Source organism: Felis catus, chromosome X (genome assembly GCF_018350175.1).
Source record: "Felis catus isolate Fca126 chromosome X, F.catus_Fca126_mat1.0, whole genome shotgun sequence".
NCBI classification, from domain to species: domain Eukaryota; kingdom Metazoa; phylum Chordata; class Mammalia; order Carnivora; family Felidae; genus Felis; species Felis catus.
The window spans coordinates 119,003,923-119,024,745 of NC_058386.1; positions in this window are offsets into that span (position 1 = coordinate 119,003,923).

Consider the following 20,823-nt stretch of genomic DNA (forward strand, 5'->3'; position numbering starts at 1 on the left):
TTCTTTCAAACACCACTACGTGCAGCTTCGCTGGAAATGAAGAGAACGGTGTTACGAAGACACGTGATTGTACCAGACAAAACTGGACAAAACAATCCTTTTGGCTCTGGCCTTATTGACAGTCACCAGAATGACTGGCTTGAAAACACACATAAAGCAAATGGAACAGAATCGAGCGGGCAGAGACAAGCTCCCACGCGTGTGGCCAACTCACATTTGACAAAGGAGCCAAGAATACTCAGTGGGGGAAGGGAATTCTTTTCAATAATCGTTTCACGATATAAGCTCTCAACAAAGTTTTTAGGTACGAGAGCCAAAGCATAGACAACAAAAGCAAAATAACTAAGTGGTATGTGTCAAACTAAAAGCCCCTGCACGGCAAAAGAAACGGTCAACAAAATGAAAAGGCAACTTACAGACTGGGAGAAAATATTTCTGGTAAGACCTTAATATGCAAATTTGCAAAGAAGTCTTGCAACTCAATAGCTAATACTACTACTACTACTAACGACAACGACGACAACTTAAAAATGGGCAGAGGACACGAATAGACGTGCACTCCCACATTCACTGAAGCATCATTATTCACAATAACCAAGGCATGAAAACAACCTATGTGCCTGTCTATGGGTGAACTGATAAAGAAGATGTTGTATTTCACCCCTTGATGCCTTCGTATGTGCTCCATTTTCTATCTGAAGTGTCCTCTAGAGTAAAGAAGAACTGGGAGAAGGTTGATTCCGGTCTCGTAAATAGGGAAGTCTTGAAGGGAGTTGGTTTAGAAGTCTTGTGGGGAGTTCAGAGGATACGTTCCATTTGGGTGGCGTTGAATTTGACGCCTGAATGCAATAACCTAAGAGGTGATATCCTGTTGCCACGAATTAGCTCGATGTCTGCCGGGACAATGGAACCACGCTCTCCGCAGACAGGCCGTTTCGGCCATCTTACCAACTCAATGGGATGAACTCTGTATCCGCAACACGAAACTATGTCATAAAGATTTGGCTCCTGCCCCTTTTCACTTATTTCTGGTTGTAAGAAAACCCTTCTGCGTTTTGAAAATCTAATCACAAGTATCTTCATAACTGTTAACTTAAGAATATGTCATCAGACGTGTTGCGTGCCAGCATAGAATGGAAGAAGTCAGAGAAACCCCATGGCTCTGGCCCTTACGGAATTCATATCTAAAATTTCAATGTGTGCACAGGGGATCTTTTCTGGGTCACCAATATCTTGGAGAGTATCATAAAAGTTATGGATTTTACTTTTTTAAAATGTACATTTATAGACAAACGAAATTGTACACACAAATTTAGGGGAGATTGCGAGAACCCTGATGTCTATATTTTGACTTTTTGAGAGTCCATATGCCTGGATGAATCATCCTTAGCAAAGGGAAGTTAAATAGATCTATGTTCCACTCAAAATAGCTCTGTAAGCCTCATTTTTCTCATCTGTAAAATAACATAATATGGCGGCCCACTTTGGGAGATAATTATGATAATTTGAGATAACGTGTGTAAAGAATCTCTTATGTTGTTGTTCTTATGACAGTTTACAAACCTCACGCCTTTTCAGCCCTTGTGGATCCATCAATTATACGGTACCTTGAGATGTTGTTAATTCTAAAATAAAGGATATCTATAATTACACATTGTGTAAGTTTCATAAGAATCACATATTTGAAACAAATATAGTTATAAATTATATAATCGTATCCTGCTAGAGGACAACACTGGGAAAGACATGTTATTTACTGTCTGACACAAGCATAATTTTAACTATTTAGAACATCTCTTTTTGTACTGACTTCTTCAAGCGATGAACCCCACGTTCCTTTAGAAGCTGCAGGTAAAGTAGCACGGTGATACGTGGATGATTCTGTTACATTCTGAAAATCAACCTGAAATATTACATGTATTTACTCACGGACACTCATTCTTTGTTCCGTTTCGGTATTTATAAATATATTTTTGCATCATATTGTATAGACTGCTTTGTGAGCTCAGCAACAGCCTTCGGACAAGACGATTCAATGAAGACGTGACCTGCTAACAGAAACATTGATTTCTTTTTTCCTCCACCTTAAGAGTCAAGAAAGCTTATCAGCTTATCTAAACAAAGTAACATAGATGACCCCGGTACATATCACAGTGCTCATTGAAGAACTTCTGCGTGTTTCTCTGTAAAGGAACAATACGGAGAAGGCTGATGTCATTTTTTTCAAATCCTAGGAACATCATGAAACTGCATGATTCAGATGGAACATATGTCCGTTAGTGCTGAGGCAAACAGAATATATTAATGACAGATTTTGACTTTGAATTTTCAGAGATTTCAAAGTCTCAGAATACTATCTTGTATTTTTCCACTCTCAGTCGATCAAAATGTGTTAAAATCATGGTTCAGATAGATAGCAGTGTTTGAAAACCATATATTTGGAGCTCAGAAAAAAAAAATTCTCTCTCTCACGGTCAAGTGTTTATCAGCGCTGCTTTGTGTGTTTGTTTTTAAACCTAGCTGAACGACTTAACGTGTATGTGCATGTGCACGTATGGAAAGAGGTTTTAGGCAGCAATCCTGAATTGCATTAAAATTTCAGTATGGAAACATAACACCCGTGCCACATCTTCTCTGATTCCAATTATGGAGTCTCTTCGACACCAAATGTAGATTGCGAGAGCCCAGTATTGGGATCTGAATCGTCCACTCTGCGGCCAGTAGCTCAAAGCATCTAAATTAGTCATTTTCGAAGGGCAAAAGAGCTAACTCTAACAGACTTAGTATAAGCCTGGGGAACTATTCTAATCCCTCTGTATTTTTTTTTTCTCGCCCTCAGAATCAGGTTCTGAAGATCATGTCTTCATTTTTAGTGCCTAGAGATTAAGTAGAAATACACACGCTGAAGCTTTATTTCACAGAGGTTTATAGACTTAGGGCCTGGAATGCTGTTGAGAACAAAACGCACAAAAATAAAGACCATTCTCCAAACAGCCTTCTCAGAATAGACATGTGAGAATACACACATCTGTATCTCGAGGAAACAAATCATGTTTCGTGTTCAACAATGAAAGAGTTCTTTTGGTGTTCTTAGACTGATTGAGAGGTCAAAATGGCTTGCCCTCAGCTTGAAAGTGTGTTGTCTGACCTACATAGCTTATTTTTAAGAAAGAACTGCTAACGGTCCAGAAATTTCACACAAAAATCCAAATTTGTTGCATCCCTTGGAAACGAGAGTTGATTCCCCCACTCGCCTCCTCCGTGCATTGACATTACCTGCCCAGGCCCTGTAAGCATTTCAGTTTGGGACATCCTTGTCCAAATATTCTACGGGTAGAATATACAAGCATCTGTGTTTGTGCACTTCCTGGAAATAAAACAATCAAAGGCACCTATGAACTCCCAGGACCCAGACTGTAAAAATTCACCTCTGTCTCTTAAGGGAGGAGCAGTTCCCTCAATGGAGCAATGGCCTCTGGGAAATCAATCTTCCTTGTCCTTCTAGATGGTTTTTGCCCAGCACTTTTAGCTTATTGTCCAACATGAATTAACTCCAAGATCCAGTCCCATTTCCAAGCACAGCTTAGAGAGAGTCTTGAGCCGTTCCGTAGGGGACTAAGCCGTATTCCAGTGCGTGGTATTTGCTATTTTCATAGTTCCTGCCACTATCTAAAATTCACATAGTAATTGTCACTGTCTGAAATCAGTGTGTTGATTCATATACATGTTCGTCTCCTCCTCCGCTGGAATGTAAGCTCCATGCAGCAGGGTTTGTTTGTTTTTTTCTCATCACTGTATCGCCTACACCTAATATTAGCCTACAGTAACACATAACAGGCACTGGTAATGTGGAATTTGTCCCATATAGTTGCCCTCGTTGTGCACTGTGCCACACCAGGGTGTGCCATAGAACCCCTGGAGTAATCCAATGCACAACCTGCACAGCTGTCTCGAAGTTCTGCCAGTTTGGAAACCATTTCATTATCCCAGACAGGGGATTCATGGCCTGTATTAGAGTGATAATTGTGGAAATAGAACCAGGTCATCAGCTCCAACATGTATGTTGGATTGTTAGAGCCAAATACATTTGTTGATGGATGAACAATGACGATGGTGAGTGTTAGAGGGATCAGTATGTCTTGCTTCCATTAGAGTGACACTCTCAGCCTCTTTCCACCCTCTCATTCTTTCTTCTACGTCACTTGCTGGTCCTTAAGTAAGAATAGACTTATCTAATTACTTTAAGAGAACGAACTGGGCATACAAGGCCCGCTCCCATACTCTTCCAGTCTCTTCCTTAGGATGCACCTGTCTACAGGGAGGGTGAATTTTGGTCCTCATCCTTGGCCATTGTGGTAAGGCTCTACTGCACATCCATTAGCCTCTCCCAGAAAGCCTGAAATCTGAGAAGAGTGTGTCCACTTCAGAAAGTGAGAGTAAGCCCAGTTAGCCACACACGTAAGCCACATCCTCTAATAGAGCTTTCATCAGTAATCAAGCTGATTACTGATCTCCGTCTGTTTCTGTCCTCTCTCTCCCTCTCCTTCTCTCTCTCCTTCCCCTCACCCCTTTCAGTTCGGAGCTCAGGAGGGGAAGGCAGGAGAGGTATTATTCACTGTCCTAAATAATGAGAGCTGGAATATTTTGAAAATTAATATGATGTTGGCTGCTAGCTTCAGACCGGTGGAAATAGTCTTATATGACTAATGTCCTTCTAAAAGTGTGTGTTTTTTTCCCTTTTCCTTATGAGACAACTCAGCACTAATTCAACAAATATTTATGGAGTATACACAACGTGCCAGGCATTGTAGTAGGTGTTGGGTGGGTAAGGAATGTGATAAAATGACTTCATATGTCTGTTAGGTCAATGGCATGGCCTTTCTGGTTGGAACTATTAATGTTAAGTGTTATGTTACCGCCATCATACCTAACTTCAAAATTTAAATCTTAAAGTACCTTTCTGTTGCTTCTCCTTCACAAACTAAAAATGCAAGCCAATGTTTTCATTTACCATTCTTTTATTCTATAAATTACATATATTAAATATCAAATATATATTTATATATTAAATGTATTATATACATTAAATATATACATTATATCTTTATTCTATAAAGATAGAATAAGAATATTTTTTCAGTGGAGTCAGTATTGGTATTTTTTCATGGCAAACAAATATACAAACGTTTTTTGTTTTCTCTATTTGGGTCTTGTGCGAAAGCTGCTCAGTATCACATTAGAGATGTCTCAGTGGGTTGATGGGTTTATTTGTTTGTAAGCCTTGTGTGTCCTTAAGTTCACATTTGATAATACTTGAAAGGGAGGCTGTTATAACCCATGTTTTGTTGATTCTCACCTGCACCCGACCCCACATCATTTCCAGCTCACTGTAATGTTCCTCCCTGCTAATTTGAATATTTCCAAATGGTTGCATATTTTATTTGGAACTTTTTAAGTTCCAGAAAGGGAAGGAGGCAAACCATAAGAGACTCTTAAATACTGAGAACAAACGGAGGGTCGCTGGGGGGGTCAGGGAGAGGGGAAAGTGGGTGATGGGCCTGGAGGAGGGCACCTGTTGGGATGAGCACTGAGTGTTGTATGGAAACCAATTGGACAATAAATTATATATATAAAAAATAAATAAAACTTAAACAAATATTTATTTAATTTGAGAGAGAAAGGGGGAGGGAAGAGAGAATCCCAAGAAGGCTCCGCACTCAGTGCAGAGCCCGCCGTGGGACTCGATCTCACGAACCGTGAGATCATGACCTGAGCCGAAATCAAGAGTCGGACGCTTAACCAACTGAACCACCCAGGCGCCCCAAAATTGTTGCATGTTTTAAACGAATCTATTATTTTGTCTGGCTAAGAGTCGTTGCCATGGGCTTCGGTTAGCTCTCTGAAGCCCCAATGTCCAATTTTCACCATACACGTAAGTATCTTTCGGTAGGGCGAACCCTTTGAGTTGGGAACTTTAGGATCCTCTCAAAGTCCGAGGCCTCTATAATTGAGTCAAATGTCCCCAAGGCAGAATCTCCGGACTACCAAAATATCATGAAGCATCAGCATTACTCTTCGCTGTGATACATTGCAATATACAACAATATCTAATGATGTGCTGTAATGAAATACCAAAGTAGACACCATATCAATGAGAGAAATGGTAGCCAACGTTTATTGACCATTTGCTATGTGCCAGGTCGGGAGAAGAGAGCACAGAAAGATTAGGTAATATCTGAGATTGGATTTCTTGGAAATAGCACTTGACGTAGACATTCGGGGGGATGTGACTTTTCGGGCGTGTGCTCTCCAGGTGGAACCCATACGGTAGAGCTAGAAACAAAGCAGGAAATTGGAAAGAGTTGAGGAAGCCTGTGGTCTCGGGTAACGTTCAGCTTTGGTTTATGCCTTGCAGGGGAGGGGGGGTGTTGCGTATGGAAGGCGGCGGAGCATAAATCACCTCACAGAGTTTTTTCCACGTTGTAACAAGAGGGCCACGGGGCTTTTGTACCCTCCACCCCCAAAGTCAGGCATCTGGCACTCCCAGAGGTGGGAGGTTAACGTCACACACATCTCTTGGCCAGACGGCCGTCATTCACCAAGAGGAATTCTCAAGAGCAGGTTGCCAATGTAAGCCATTAGTGTGGGCGCTCACGAAGCCGGTGGGTGGATGTAACTTGCCTGTCATGGGATGAATTGTGTCCTCTCTTCCTCAGTTTCCCACGTGGAAGTGCTAACCGGTAACATCTCAAAATGTGACCATATTTGGAGATAGCATTTTTATAGAGGTGGTTAACAAGAGGTCCCTATGAGCGGCCCTCATCCGATACGAGTGGCGTTCTCATAAACAGGAGAGGTGTGGACACAGATATGTGTAGAAAGAAGACAATATGAAGACACGAGGAGAAGGCAGCCGGCTCCAAGCCGAGGAGAAATGCCCGGGACGGATTATCCCCCCGCCCTCAGAAGCAACCAGTGCTGTTGACACCTTGACCTTGGCCTCCTGGCCTCCAGAACTGGGAGGCAATACGCGTCGGTGTTTAAGTCATCCGGCCCGTGGTAGCCGGTTACGGCAGCCCTGGGAAGCTGACGGATCACCCGAGAACACGCAGGCAGCGGCAGAAGCAGCGTCCGAACCCCAACGCAGTGGCCAACTCGTCCGCAAACAGCAGGAGGATGTGCGCCCTGAAAGCCCCGCGCCCCTCGCCCACCTGGGCTTCTGCCCGGCCAATCGGGGCGTCTGTGTGCCTCCCGTGCAACGTGGACGCTAAAGTAACAGCCCTTCAGAAACTTCTGCAGCCCACCCTGCTCTCCCTGCCTCTTGCCTCTGGGCTTCCCCAGTCCACGCGCGACTCCCTGGTGCGCTGCCGTCCCCGTGGCCCCCGGCCGGGCCCTGGCAAACGGCCACCTCCCGTCTTTCATCCGCGGTGGCCTGAGGCGCCCACAGACCCGGCTCTTGCCTTCTGCCCGGGGACCGGCCCCGAGGCCTCCTCCGCTCTCTCATCTTCCACGATGCCCTCGAGCCAAGTTCGTGTCTCCCCCTCCGCGCTTTTATTCCGCGCTTCTGGCCCCGCGGCAGAATGACTTGATTATACATTGATGTCTCTGGTCAGGTTGCAGGTTTAGACATTTCCTCATCTTTAAAACGGGGGTGAGAGAGGCGCCTGGGTGGCTCGGTCGCGGGAGCATCCAGCTTCGGCTCAGGTCGTGATCTCGCAGTTCGTGAGTTCGAGCCCCGCGTCGGGCTCTGTGCTGACAGCTCAGAGCCTGGAGACTGCTTCCGATTCTGTCTCCCTCTCTCTCTGCGCCTCCCCCGCTCATTCTCCCTCCCTCTCTCTCTCTCTCTCTCAACAATAAACATTTAAAAATTTTTAAAAAATAGAATAAAATGGGGATGGGAGTGGCTACCTATGTGGTTCCTTAAGAATGAAACGCCTGCAACAGGAATTTTTTTCTACTTTCTGCGTTTCCGCTTTTAATTTTTAAATGATAAACTTTATACTTCAATGGAAAATAGAAACTTCCTTTTTTCTTCTAATTTTACTTAAATCCAAGTTGACATATAATATGACAATGGTTTCAGGAGTAGAACCCAGTGGTTCATCACTTACCTACGACACCCGGTGCTCATCCCAACAAGTGCCCTCCTTCGTGCCCGTCACCCATCTAGCCCATCCCCCCACCCCCCACCCCTCTAGCAACCCCCAGTTTGTTCTCTGTATTTAAGAGTCTCTTAAGGTTTGCTTCCTTCTCTGTTATCAAAGTGGATGGAACTAGAGTGTATTCTGCTAAGTGAAATAAGTCAGAGAAAGACAAACACCGCACGATTTCACTCCTGTAGAATTTAAGGAACAAGACAGATAAACATAGGGGAAGGGAAGGAAAAATAAGAAAGTTCATTTTAAAAAGAACAGCCTATTAAAATAGGTTCCCCAACAAAATCAGAAGTAAATATCCTAGGAATACAAAACAAAATGAAATGCACTTATTATCATCACTTTTAAATCTTTTTTTTTCCCTTTTGCATTCAAGATATATAGAGTACCTATTTTGTTTCCATCTTTCTCTCTTCCAGTAGACTTTTGGGTTCCTGAAAGTGTGGACTGTCTCTTGAAAATTTTGTAATAAAAGAAAAGTGCAGAATGCATATGCAAATGAGGTGTCAGAAACAGCTAACACGTCTCATAGTTCTCCAAAGGAAATGTACAAACTGAAATATAAAAAAAAAAGGCCTGGCTTTTCACCCATCTACATGGAGAGAGATACTGAAATTTTTCAAGTGTAGAAATTTCTTCAGTACTCTGACATTCAGGCTAAGCAACTCAGAAGTTAGAACATATGAGCATGGACGAGAATAAAATCATGAAAATTAGTTTCACTTGTCTTTTTGTGGAACTTGATTGAATGCAATGACGAAAGAGATCTAGACCCCAGACCAGAGCACCGGTTGAGGGTTAGCAATATTCTGTTTGGTCAAGAAAGAGCAGCACTCCAAACTTTTATTGAGAGCCTGTTTAAAGCATAAGGCAGGGGGCTACCTGGATGTCCAAAAGAACATGATGGCCATTGCCCTATTAAATGTCAGCACGTCCTAGCTGGGAATAACTCGGTGCCTAAGTAATTACAGTGGAAGGCACAAAAGCAGGAATGAACCAAGATGGCCAAGAGCTCAAAAGAGAAAACGCATTAGCTTTTTTTTTTTTTTTTCTTAACAATCTCATTCTTCGGGTAACACTGGCCCTAGACAACAAAACTTTGAGAACCACACCTCCATTTTCTGGGTGCCTTTTCTCCTTTCTAAATCAAATTCAGTTTCATCGCATGCCCATTTATCATTCCTGGGGGGGGTTGCCGTCTCTTCACGCCATGTGGCAAAATAAGAATCTTGCATAACCCTACTATTTATTCCCTCTACTCCTGAACCTGAGAAGCTGAGCTCGAGAAGGTCGCACCAGCAGACAAGGGCTTCATTACAATCCAAGGACCAGCGTGAACACCTCTTAGTGTTCTCTGACCAACTCCCTCTTTCATTGTTCCAGTTATGTTTGCCGCAGAACAGACCATTCCACAATTTAGTGCTGCAAAACAACCATTATACTCTGTCCCTCAGTTCTTTTGGCCGGCTGGGCTTAGCTGGGAGGACCTTGCTCGGCTTTCTCATGCAGTTGCAGCGAGATGGCAGCTGGGGCTGGAGCTGGCCGAAAGACTGTGAAGATACATTGTTGAACTCAAGGAAGCACGGTGACTTTTGTGGCGGACTAGATACATCTCAGGCCTAGTTGAGAGCTGAGAGAAACCACGACAGACCTCCGGAATGCACATCTGCTATCATTAGTGGCTTCTTTAAAACTGTGGCAAAACCATCCCTTTTCCCCAAACAATATTGTAAAGTGCTTATGTATATACTAAGTGCAGAGAAATGAAAATCAATGCTCAATTCCAAGCCCAAAAGAAAGAATGTATTCCATCTACTGGATGTACGTAGAGGGTGGAGATCTCAATAATGGTTGAAAAGATTTATCATTGATTCACAGGTTGTTAGACATTGAATTGATCCTTGAGTTTATCTTGTCCTTCCCATTAGATTTTCGCCAACCCCTGCGGCAGTAATATGAGGACTTCAGAGCCATTGTTCTGTACTGTCGTAGCACCAACTGGAAATTCTCTCTCTGTCTCTCTGTCTCTGTCTCTGTCTCTCTCAAGCAGGCTTTAAGCCCAGTGCAGAGCCCGACATGGGGCTCAATCTCATGACCTTGAGATCAAGACCTGAGCCACAATCAAGAGTTGGATGCTTAACTGACTGAGCCACCCCGGAAATTCTCATTTTTAATCAGTCATTTCGAACAATCCATCTTCTAGAATAACTTGTCGTTTTGACCAGTTTATTCTCTACCAGGTGATTTCAGAAAGTTCACCTAGAACCTCATTCCCCTGGGCGCCTGGGTGGTGCAGTCGGTTAAGCATCCGACTTCAGCCAGGTCACGATCTTGCGGTCCGTGAGTTCGAGCCCCGCATCAGGCTCTGGGCTGATGGCTCGGAGCCTGGAGCCTGTTTCCGATTCTGTGTCTCCCTCTCTCTCTGCCCCTCCCCTATTCATGCTCTGTCTCTCTCTGTCCCAAAAATAAATAAAAAACATTGAAAAAAAATTAAAAAAAAAAAAAAGAACCTCATTCCCCACTGTTATTTCTATAAAACGGAACACAACTTGCAACCTCTAACTTGACAGTGGTCCGAAGAGTCAGGCCCTAGCACCACTCGTATACCTGTCCTTACATGGCCCCACCTCCTACAGCTCGCCAGTAGCCTTTCTCCTTCTTCCTTTCTAATCACTCGTCAAGAAGTGTTCCCTCAGTTGTCAGGGAAATGCAAACCAAAACCCTAATGAGACAGCACTTCACAGTCACTAAAATGGCGACAATAAGACAGACAGTAACAAGTGTTGGTGAAGATGTGGGAAAATTAGAACCATCATCCACTGCTGGGGGAGTATAAAATGGTACAGCCGCGTCAGAAAACAGTTTGGCTGTTTCTCAAAATATTGAATACAGAAATACCATATGACCCAGCAATTCCACTCCCAGACATATCCCCAAGAGAATTAAAAATATATTTCCACGCACAAATATTCATGGCGGCATTCTTCCTGACGGCCAGACGTGGAAACAACCCAGATATCCATTAGTGGATGAATGGGTAAGCAATATGTAGAATATCCACACAATGGAATATTACTTGGCTCTAAAAATAAGAGGAGTGCCACACACGCTACAAAGGACCACAGGCTGAATGACCCCGTTCATAAAAATGTACATAAGGGGCAAATCCGTATAGACGGAAAGTAGCTTAGTGGTTGCCCAGGGCCAGAGGGGGCGACAGAAGATTTCAGGGTGATGACTTAGTTTATTTGAAGAAAAAGAAAATGTGATGGTTGCACAACTCTGTGAATATGCTAAGAACCTTTGGCTCGTATGCTTTAAACGAGTGACTTGTATGGTATGTTGAAGTCACTATAAAGAAAGAAAAACCATTTCATCCTAGGAGACCCTGAGCTCGCGGACCAGATCAGACTCTCATATCTTGAAGCCTATTGTATCATAGTTTACTCTTCAAACTCTAGGACCTTGTAGATGTAATGATTACAGCTGGTTCTTTTATGCCCCGCTTCTCCATGCGGCGATGAGGAGATTTTTTTTTTTTTTTTTTTTGCCACAAAAACTTCATGTTATAAAAACTGACTGCATTTTACGAGGATGGGAATTGATGAAAACTGATCATTTTCGTTGCCAATCTCTTGCCTGACTGTTTTCTGCTTTGGGGGGCCCTTCCCAGGCAAATGCCACAATGCCCTTCTGTGGCTCCTTTGGCCACGCGTTTGACCATGTGGAGATAGGACGGGGAAGGGTTGGTTCACAAATACAAATGTGGGTTTCCGCTGCAGCCTCGTCCCTCCCTTGGTTACCGCTGTCGGCGGAGACTGGCCTCCATGCTGGGGTGTAGCAAGCACCCGTGTTCATGCAACATAGTACAGAGCAGATTCCTGCCTCGTGGAAGCACAAAGGGACATCAGTTCTCTTTATATGGATATTTTTATTTAAGATGGATCACTAGGTAGAACATGTTTTTCCCCCTAAGATTCTAAAATCTTCAATGTATGACCGATTTCATATAATCTATAGTGTCTATAGTCCATGAGTCAGAAAGTAACAGTTTTATATGCGTGGATGGAGAAATGAATGCAGAGAAAAATGATATAAATAATATCACAATCAATTTTCTCTGAGCACGGATATCAATTGCGTTTGGCTACGCTTTTCTAAAGTCTTGATTGCATTGTCACACCCGAGATTTCTCAGCAGATACGCCTGCTCTTCCAAATGAAAAGGCAAACCCAACTGATCATCTAATGGATTTTAATATTTGCTTCAGTTACTAATTAAAATGAGCAGGGCACAGGAATATTATCGAAAAATGGACCTGCCCATGCAACATCCCTAAGGCCACTCATTTTTTTTTCTGAATTCCCCTTGTAATACTTTAAATGTTAAAATATCCTTAAGCATTTCCCGTACTGGTAGAAACCTAACTTCTATGATTCTTGACGTTTAGCCATCAGGGAGAGCATAAGATAGTAATAGAAACTAAGAAAAATAATCCAGTCCCTTCATAGGACTTTTACATAAATGAGCCCTTAAATGTCCATACGTAGTTGTCTTTTGAGAGCCACCTCAAAGGGTCCCCACTGCAGGGATCTGCCATAGCTCAAGAGCCAGCATTCTTATAAATCAATGGGCATTTAGTAAATAGACACTCTGGTCTGTTTTTCTACCCCCAAGAACTTCTGACAGCTAATGTGCCAGGTTTCGTTCCCCACACCAGCCAACTCTCCAACTCTCCAGACACGGAGACAGACATCAGACTCTACAGGTAAAAGGCTCAGTCCCACAAGACTGCCTCCCAACCTCAGACACCAGTCACTAGCCTCTGGGGCCTCCCCTGCTTCAGATGGACCAGCTATTGTGACGACCTCCTCCTCAGGAGAATGATTCACAGAACTCAGGAAAACAGTTCATTTACTGTTGAAGAAAGGATGCAACTCAGGAACAGTTAAATGGAAGAGATGTGTAGAGCAAGGCAGGGGAGCAAAGGACGCAGATAACCGAGGCCCTCTCTGTGTGCACCACCCTCCTGGCACCTCAGTGTGTTTGTTCGCCAAGCCAAAAGCTCTCTGAGCCTCATCGTTTGTTTTCAGTGGAGTTTTCTAGTACATGGACGTGATTGAAAAGCATTAGCCATTGGTGATTAACTTAATTTCTAGCCCTTCTCCCCCACTGGAGGTTGGTGGGTGGGGCTGAAAGTTCTAACCGTCCCATCAGGCCTTGGTCTTTCTGCCAAGCACAGCCTGATGTTGATGCTACCTGGGGGCCTTCAGCTACCGGCCATCTCATGAGCACACAGAAAAGACACTTATCACTCCAGAGATTCCAAGGGTCTTCAAAGCTCTTGTGTCAGGAGCTGGGCCTAAGACCAAATATTATAAGAGCCAATGCTCCCATGACATCCGTCACTCAGGAAATTACAAGAGTTTTTAGGAGCTGTGTGCCAGAAACCAGGGACAAACCCTAAATATTTCTTTCTTCTTGTATCACAACATCACAGACGGAGGTGGCTTCTTTATTTGTTGAAGCTACGGGATCTATGAAGGCACTTTACAGCCAAGATAGGGTCATACGATCATGTCTTTGCATCTCTCTGGAGTTTAAAACACATTATTCCAGGCCCTATAGAACAGAAAATGAATGGGATATGTGAAATTATAACATGAGGCACAACGAAATGAGCAGTAGCACAGAAATAGGAGAAAAATACCAGCTACTGTAATTACTGACTAGGTGCCATCATTCCTTGCCGTTATGTGTTTCTCTTTTTCAGCCTGTGAAATTGAGGTTAGCCGAAACCAAAGAATTCCTTTCGTCTATCAGGAACCTTTTGATATTTGAATGGCGCCATATTTTCCAATGCGCTAAGAGTAGCAAAAGCCCGAGACACAGCCCTGTATATGAGAAATAACAGTGAACGGGATTTCTAATGTGAGCACCCAAAGCAAAACTTATGGAGAGGAAGCATAGGAGAGATTCTGGTTGAAGGCAAAAACTAGAGTCAAACTGCTTTAATTTAAATCCAGATTCCTCCTCACTACTTAAGTGATAGTGGGCAAGCGAATAAATTATTTTGTGCCTCAGTTTTACCGTATGGAAAATGGGTATCATAGTAGCACTTATTAGAATTAATTATTTATGTTTTCAAGGATGTCCCCAAATATAGGTGGGAAGTCAAGGAACAGGAGTGCACCAGGAGTAAATTCAGATAGCATTTAAAATAATATTGAGCACATAGGAAGTGCTCAATAATCTCAGCTATTATCATTATTGACGTTAAAGACAGGGATCATATTTTATTTCATTATGTATCAAACCTAAGTATCCACTCAAAAGAATACTTTAAAGGAAACGCTTGCATACATGGATGCGATAATGTCGTACAGAGTGCTATTTATGATGGTGGGTGAAAAAGTGAACCTAAATGGACAACAGGAGAATGGCTAAATTGATCCTGACTTATCCACACAATGAAATATTATACCGCTTTTAAAAATGACAAATTGTGGGGCGCCTGGGTGGCTCAGTCGGTTGGGCGTCGGACTTCAGCTCAGGTCACGATCTCGCGGTCCATGAGTTGAAGCCCGGCGTCGGGCTCCGAGCTGATGGCTCAGAGCCTGGAGCCTGCTTCCGATTCTGTGTCTCCCTCTCTCTCCGCCCCTCCCCCATTCATGCTCTGTCTCTCTCTGTCTCAAAAATAAACTTTAAAAAAAATTAAAAAAAAAATAAAATAAATGACAAATTGTATGCAAATTTGTATATTTTGAAACAAAAGTTTATATCTAGTTGCATGGAAAGAGAAAAGCAGATTTTGTTTTATTTTATTTTATTTTATTTTATTTTATTTTATTATTTTTGTTGAGGCTTGTTTATTTTGAGAACGAGACAGCACAACTGGGGGAGGGGAAGGGAGAAAGGGAGACAGAATCCCAAGCAGGCTCCCGGCTGTTAGTGCGGAGCCTGATGCAGGGCTCGATCTCACAAAACGTGAGCTCATGACCGGCCTGAGTCAAAACCAAGAGGCAGACACGTAACCAACTGAGCCACCCCAGCGCCCCGGTGATCTCACTTTAATACACATGTAGGTGCATGCATGTAGAAAGGACCTTATTAGTCATATAGGACAAAAACTTCTCTGGAGGCATATATCACAAAATTCAACCGGAGTTTCCATGGCAGGATCAATAATGATTTTTTCGTCCTTTTGATTACTCGCATCTTATCAGTTTTCCATAATGGCCAAGTAAAGCGTGTATAATGCTTTTTTAAAAATCTTCCAAATTTTACAAAGCAAAAAAAAAAAAAAAATGTTTCTGAGTTTTTCACAGACGTGACTTGTGGGAGGATAATGACACCACTTTTTTCGTACAAAACATAACAACTTGTTTAGAATCAGTCAACGGGTCCAATATTATATGAATTGGACTCCAGTGAGAAGCTATGTCTATTTATTTTTTTAATATTTATTTATTTTTGAGACAGAGAGAGACAGAGCATGAACGGGGGAGGGTCAGAGAGAGAGAGGGAGACACAGAATCCGAAGCAGGCTCCAGGCCTCGAGCTGTCGGCCCAGAGCCCGACGCGGGACTCGAACCCATGAACCCGTGAGATCATGACCCGAGCGGAAGTCCGACGTCAACCAACTGAGCCACCCAGGCGCGCCTAAAATACTTTTATTTTGATTTTGCCAAGGATCCCCTGCCCCCGCCAGTAGAGGTGACAATTCAAGGACCGGGAGTGTGCAGGAAGTAAGCTGCGCCTAACAGAGGCGAGTTTTGTTTTCTGTCGCAGCGGCCTCATTTCCCTCCGCCGTGTGCATTCCACCTATCCCCCCGCCCCGCTTCCAGGCGGAGGGTTCACACCCACCACCAGGTAGCTGCTCCTAAACACCCAGACACTCCTCGGGCTCGCTGGGCTAATTTCAAGGGTTCAATAGTCAAACGTGGCTAGTGGCGACCGTACAGGACAGCGCAGAACTGATCTGTCATCATAGAGAATTCCACGGGGCAGTACTGCTCTCCGAGACTTGGCCCCCGCCCTCAAACATACCCCTCCCGCCGTTCTAGTTTCTGTTAAGAAGATTGCATTTTCCCTCCAGATAATCGGATCGGTGCCAGGAATTACTTCCTCGTCCAGGTGAGACAAGGCTCCCTGTATCCGTACATCAGCCTCAGCCTGATACGGATTCATTTCCTCTCCCCTCTCCCCTCCCCCTAGAGCAACTCTGTCACTCAGCCGGCGTTATCCGCTTCAGTAATAAGTCCGTTATCTCATGGCAGCTGTACGTAGGGACTGAATCCCTCCCTTTGGAGCAGGATTCCACCAACTGGAGGCTCCCGACACTCCAGCAGCGCTGATGGAAATTAGCGGAGGTGTCCATTCATAACTAAGTCATCCTGATATTTTGCTTTAGTTTTCGAAACGAGTCTTGCTGCACACCCATTATCCTGCTAGGATTGTGCGCTCATCACTGCCTCGCTTCTCTTAGCTTCTTCTGATCCCTCCTCATATTTTGCATAATATGGAGATTTCACACGAAGCCGGTCACCTGGGTAATTGGGACTCTCGCAGCTTGGGAGGCTGCAGCTACGAAAGGAACTTCTTTCTGGCCTTTTGCTTTGCAGTCCTTACCAAATTCATAAGCATGAATTATTCCACAGACCGCCCCTTTGGGGGAGACGGTTTCGCTTCAAGTACAGAGAAGTTTCTTTAATGACTCAGCCTTTCTCGAGGCTTTTTTCACCTCCCACATACCTGGGTTGCTCATCAAACACAAAATGATCTAGACTGACTTCTTACACTCTTAAAGTGGCCCCACTGAGTCACAGATTCAAATGCTTTCGTGTCATGGCTTTTAACCGTTTTTGAGCAGGATATTCTTAGTGATCTAGTCTGTGTGTGCAACACACACACACACACACACACACACAACAGAAAAGTGTCAAACTGACACTTCCTGCGATGCACTCAGAAGTATTCTATTAATTTTGTTCTGTTAATTTTTTTAACTTTTGATTTTTAACTTCATCACCAAAGAATGCATTACAAACTAGCATATTGGTGTGGCTGGTTCTGATCATCGGGCAAGAGAAACCTAATTTAAAGTAGCCTAGGTAAAGGGAATATGTTTTAGAAGGCGGTGGCGTGTTCATAAAAATGAAGAAATGAACCGAGCTTCCAGAAGGCAATAACCAACACTCTCTGGAACTAGAAGCAGGGGCTTGACCGCTGTCTGAAACTGCCACTCTTTCTTCTCTCTCTCTCTCCCTTTCTCTCCTCCCATTTTTCTCCATCTCTCACTTCCGCTCCTGAGACTTCACGCCCTGCCCTAGGAAGCTAGGTGTTATGACTGCCAGAGGAGTATGAAAAATCTCAGGGAAAAGCATCTGATTGGACGACTTTGAGACACGTGCCCTCTCCCCAAACTGACAAGTGACCCCTGTGGCTGGCTTAGGAAGGGCGCGTGAGGATGCAGAAACGCTCATCCGAACCAAAGACAGAAGTTCAGGCTGCACAAAGAAGTAGGTTCTGCGAGGAAGCGGTGAAAGCAGAGATGTCACAATTAAGAGCATCACTGGGCGCCACATGGCCATGTCAACTTATGAAAACTTTATCTTGTCCCTTGACTGCCTAGCACACATGCACCTTCTTCCTATAGTATGCTTGTAAAAACACCCCTCCTCCCATTATCATTAGCGCCAAGGATAATGCGATTTTCCCACATGCAAGCAGACACGTTCCCGGGTCTCCGTCACAAGAGACAACCCAAGTTCGAATGTGGTTCTTTTATCTTGTCCCTTGACTGCCTAGCACACATGCACCGGGAGAAGGAATTATTTGATGGACCGATCTCATGGTTCTAGATTCTGCTCCCATTTTCTGAGTCTTCCAAGGATATTCATCATAAGAGAATTAAGGTTAATTCTAGGTCACATGCTTTGTTAGGGGTTGCTCATCCTCTCTCTTCTTTGATCACAAATTATGGCCAGGGAGGTGTGTGATAGAAGAAAATAGTAGATTCCATTTACACAGTGTGTTTGGGGGCAAAAGAGGATTCCTCCAAAGGAAGGGAGGAGACGTGCACCTGGGTGGCTCCGTCGGTTAAGCGTCTGCCTTCAGCTCAGGTCATGATCTCACGGTTCGTGAGTTCGAGCCCCACATCGGGCTCCCTGTTGTCAGCAGGGAGTCTGCTTGAGATCCTCTGTCCCCATCTCTTTCTTCCCCTGCCCCACTCATACACACTCTCTCTCTCTCTCTCTCTCTCTCTCTCTTTCTCTTAAAAATAAATAAACTTTAAAAAAAGGAAGGGAGGAGAACACAGGCATGGTCACTGATGGGATTGCCATGAGCCCGAAAGCGACCCCATTTTACGTCCACTATTATGAGGGAGTTCAAATGAACACACACTTATTGAATGCCTGCTGTGTCTGATTCCTCCTCCGGGGGACCGGATTAAGCCAACATGAGTGGATGCCAGCCATGGGAGCCAACTCTGAGAGGATTATGGCATTTGATCGCCTTGTCAAGAAATGTAGTTACTGCCGGTAGCCAAAAAAGACCGGATTGACCACGAGGCCATTTCAGCACAGTCATAGGAGTTTCAAAGCTGGAGAAGCAATTGCAGGGTCCAAAATGAGAAGTGATGCAAGAAAGAAGAAGCCAGGGGAAAGGAGGAACAGGTCGGCAAATGAAGCAAAATCGAGGAAAAATGGCCAAGGACCCTCGTCACGAGTAGGGCTTAGGGGCTTGAAGCCCTCTCCTTCCGGGTGCCGGCTACAAGGTCGCGAATCGGTCAGGGTCACAGACATCGGCAGACAGCATGCCAACACACAGTCCAGTTTACAAACCACACTGGTGCCGAGAGTCTGGCAGAAGATACAGCAGCATCCTCCCTTTCAGGACCTTTGCCACACGCCCTGTGGAATGAGCAAGAACACGGTGCTTTTAGGGCCCTAACTAGTGAGACGCAGTGCCAAGAACCTGCATCTAGAAATCAGAAAGACCAGTTTCGTTTGTCAATTTATTAATTCGACAGATATTGATTGAGGGCCTGGAATAATTCCAGGCCCCGGCCTAGGCCCTGGAGATACGGCCATGAGCAAGATAAGGCTCCTGCCCTCCTAGCTTAGATGCTCCACAAGTGAGTGCGGACACATGGGCACATGGGTACCTCTGCACAGAGGCTCTCAGCTGAAGGATTCTCCTCAGTCAGCACCCCGGCTTCTCCCAAGTTGCTCACAGCCTAATGGGGTACTCCCGGTTAACCGGCACCTCGGTTTGGTACGCTAAACGGCACCGAGGATGTGTGCATAGAAGGCTGGGGAAGATAAAGGAGCGGGGACTGATTTCATTCTCCTCAGCACTGGAATCCATATTGGGAGGGAAGCCATTGGGAGCCCGATTCTACATTCCTTGAGGGTAAGGACTTTGTTCATATATGTACGTATCCCGGGGCTCAGAGGATGACCCAGCACTTACTTAATACTCAAAAACTCACTGAGTGAGCGCATTACTCCAGGGAGAAGAGTGAACTGTGGCATTTGTTTGCACAGGATTCATAGTAAGACGGCCCACTAGTTGAAAAGAGAAAATTGAGCGGAACAGGCAGTTGTTGACGTGGGGCTGTAGGTGGAGGGGCTTAAGGATTTTATAGCCACACTCTGGTAAACAAATTACGGTTTCGTCTCTTTTCAACAACTTGATTCAGCAGCACGTCAAGTTGACTTCACAACACCAAACTATGTGTGCAGATAGACATAGATGTTAGAGGCCTTTATGAAACAGGCCAAGACCTCCGAGGACCCGTCTCTCGGCCGTGACAGCTCCAAATGATTCGTCTGGGTTCTTTTCGGTCATCGCTGACACATCATCTGGTTAATCTTCCTCGTTTTTTTCTTCCCCGCTCTTGAAATGGATTGTGCTGTTATTTTTAGCACTGTTAGAGCAAGAGCGTTAGCAACATGAGGCTTCTCAGGGACAAACCGGAGGAGCCGTTTGAGGCCTACGGAGTCCCTCCACTGTCTCTATTTAATTATTTGGGTATTTTGGAAATGCAAAACACCCTTAAGTCGAAAGTAGGCATTTATTTGGATCTTGCTTTTATGTTGCTTTTTTGAATGCCATTACCATGTTTCTTGGGGTGTATGTTAATAGAAGTGATCAGTGTTTGATCGTAGGATGGCCTAGAGCTGTCAGTCTCTAACCAGGCCTGACCCCGGACATTTCTCCACTTCGTACAGTCAGGAGTAGAAGCCTTAAATGCCTGAAAATGGATTTGAAAGATTCACCCGCAAAGATACGCCTATGCTGTTGAGGTTTCGGAAAGAGCAGCTTGCGTGTACCTAAGAAAGCGGGTGGCCTTTATGACTGGCTCCCCTTTAACCAGGACACATGGAACTAAGCCTCCTATCTCTCACATGATCTGATACACAAGGGCAGTTAGCCCTGTTTCTCGCCACCTCCCCACTAGCTGGCTCTGTTGTGAGAGCACACACCTGATTCTCTCCATTCCTTCTTTATGGTCAACCTTCCCCCACAGGACTTCTGCCACTGCAGTCTTGGTTCTCAGTCTTGAGACATTATTCCCAGTATTGTCCTCTAGGGTTTCAACTCCTTTGAATTCTGACCTCTGCTTAGGATCTGACTGAAGTTTGATATTCTCAGAGGT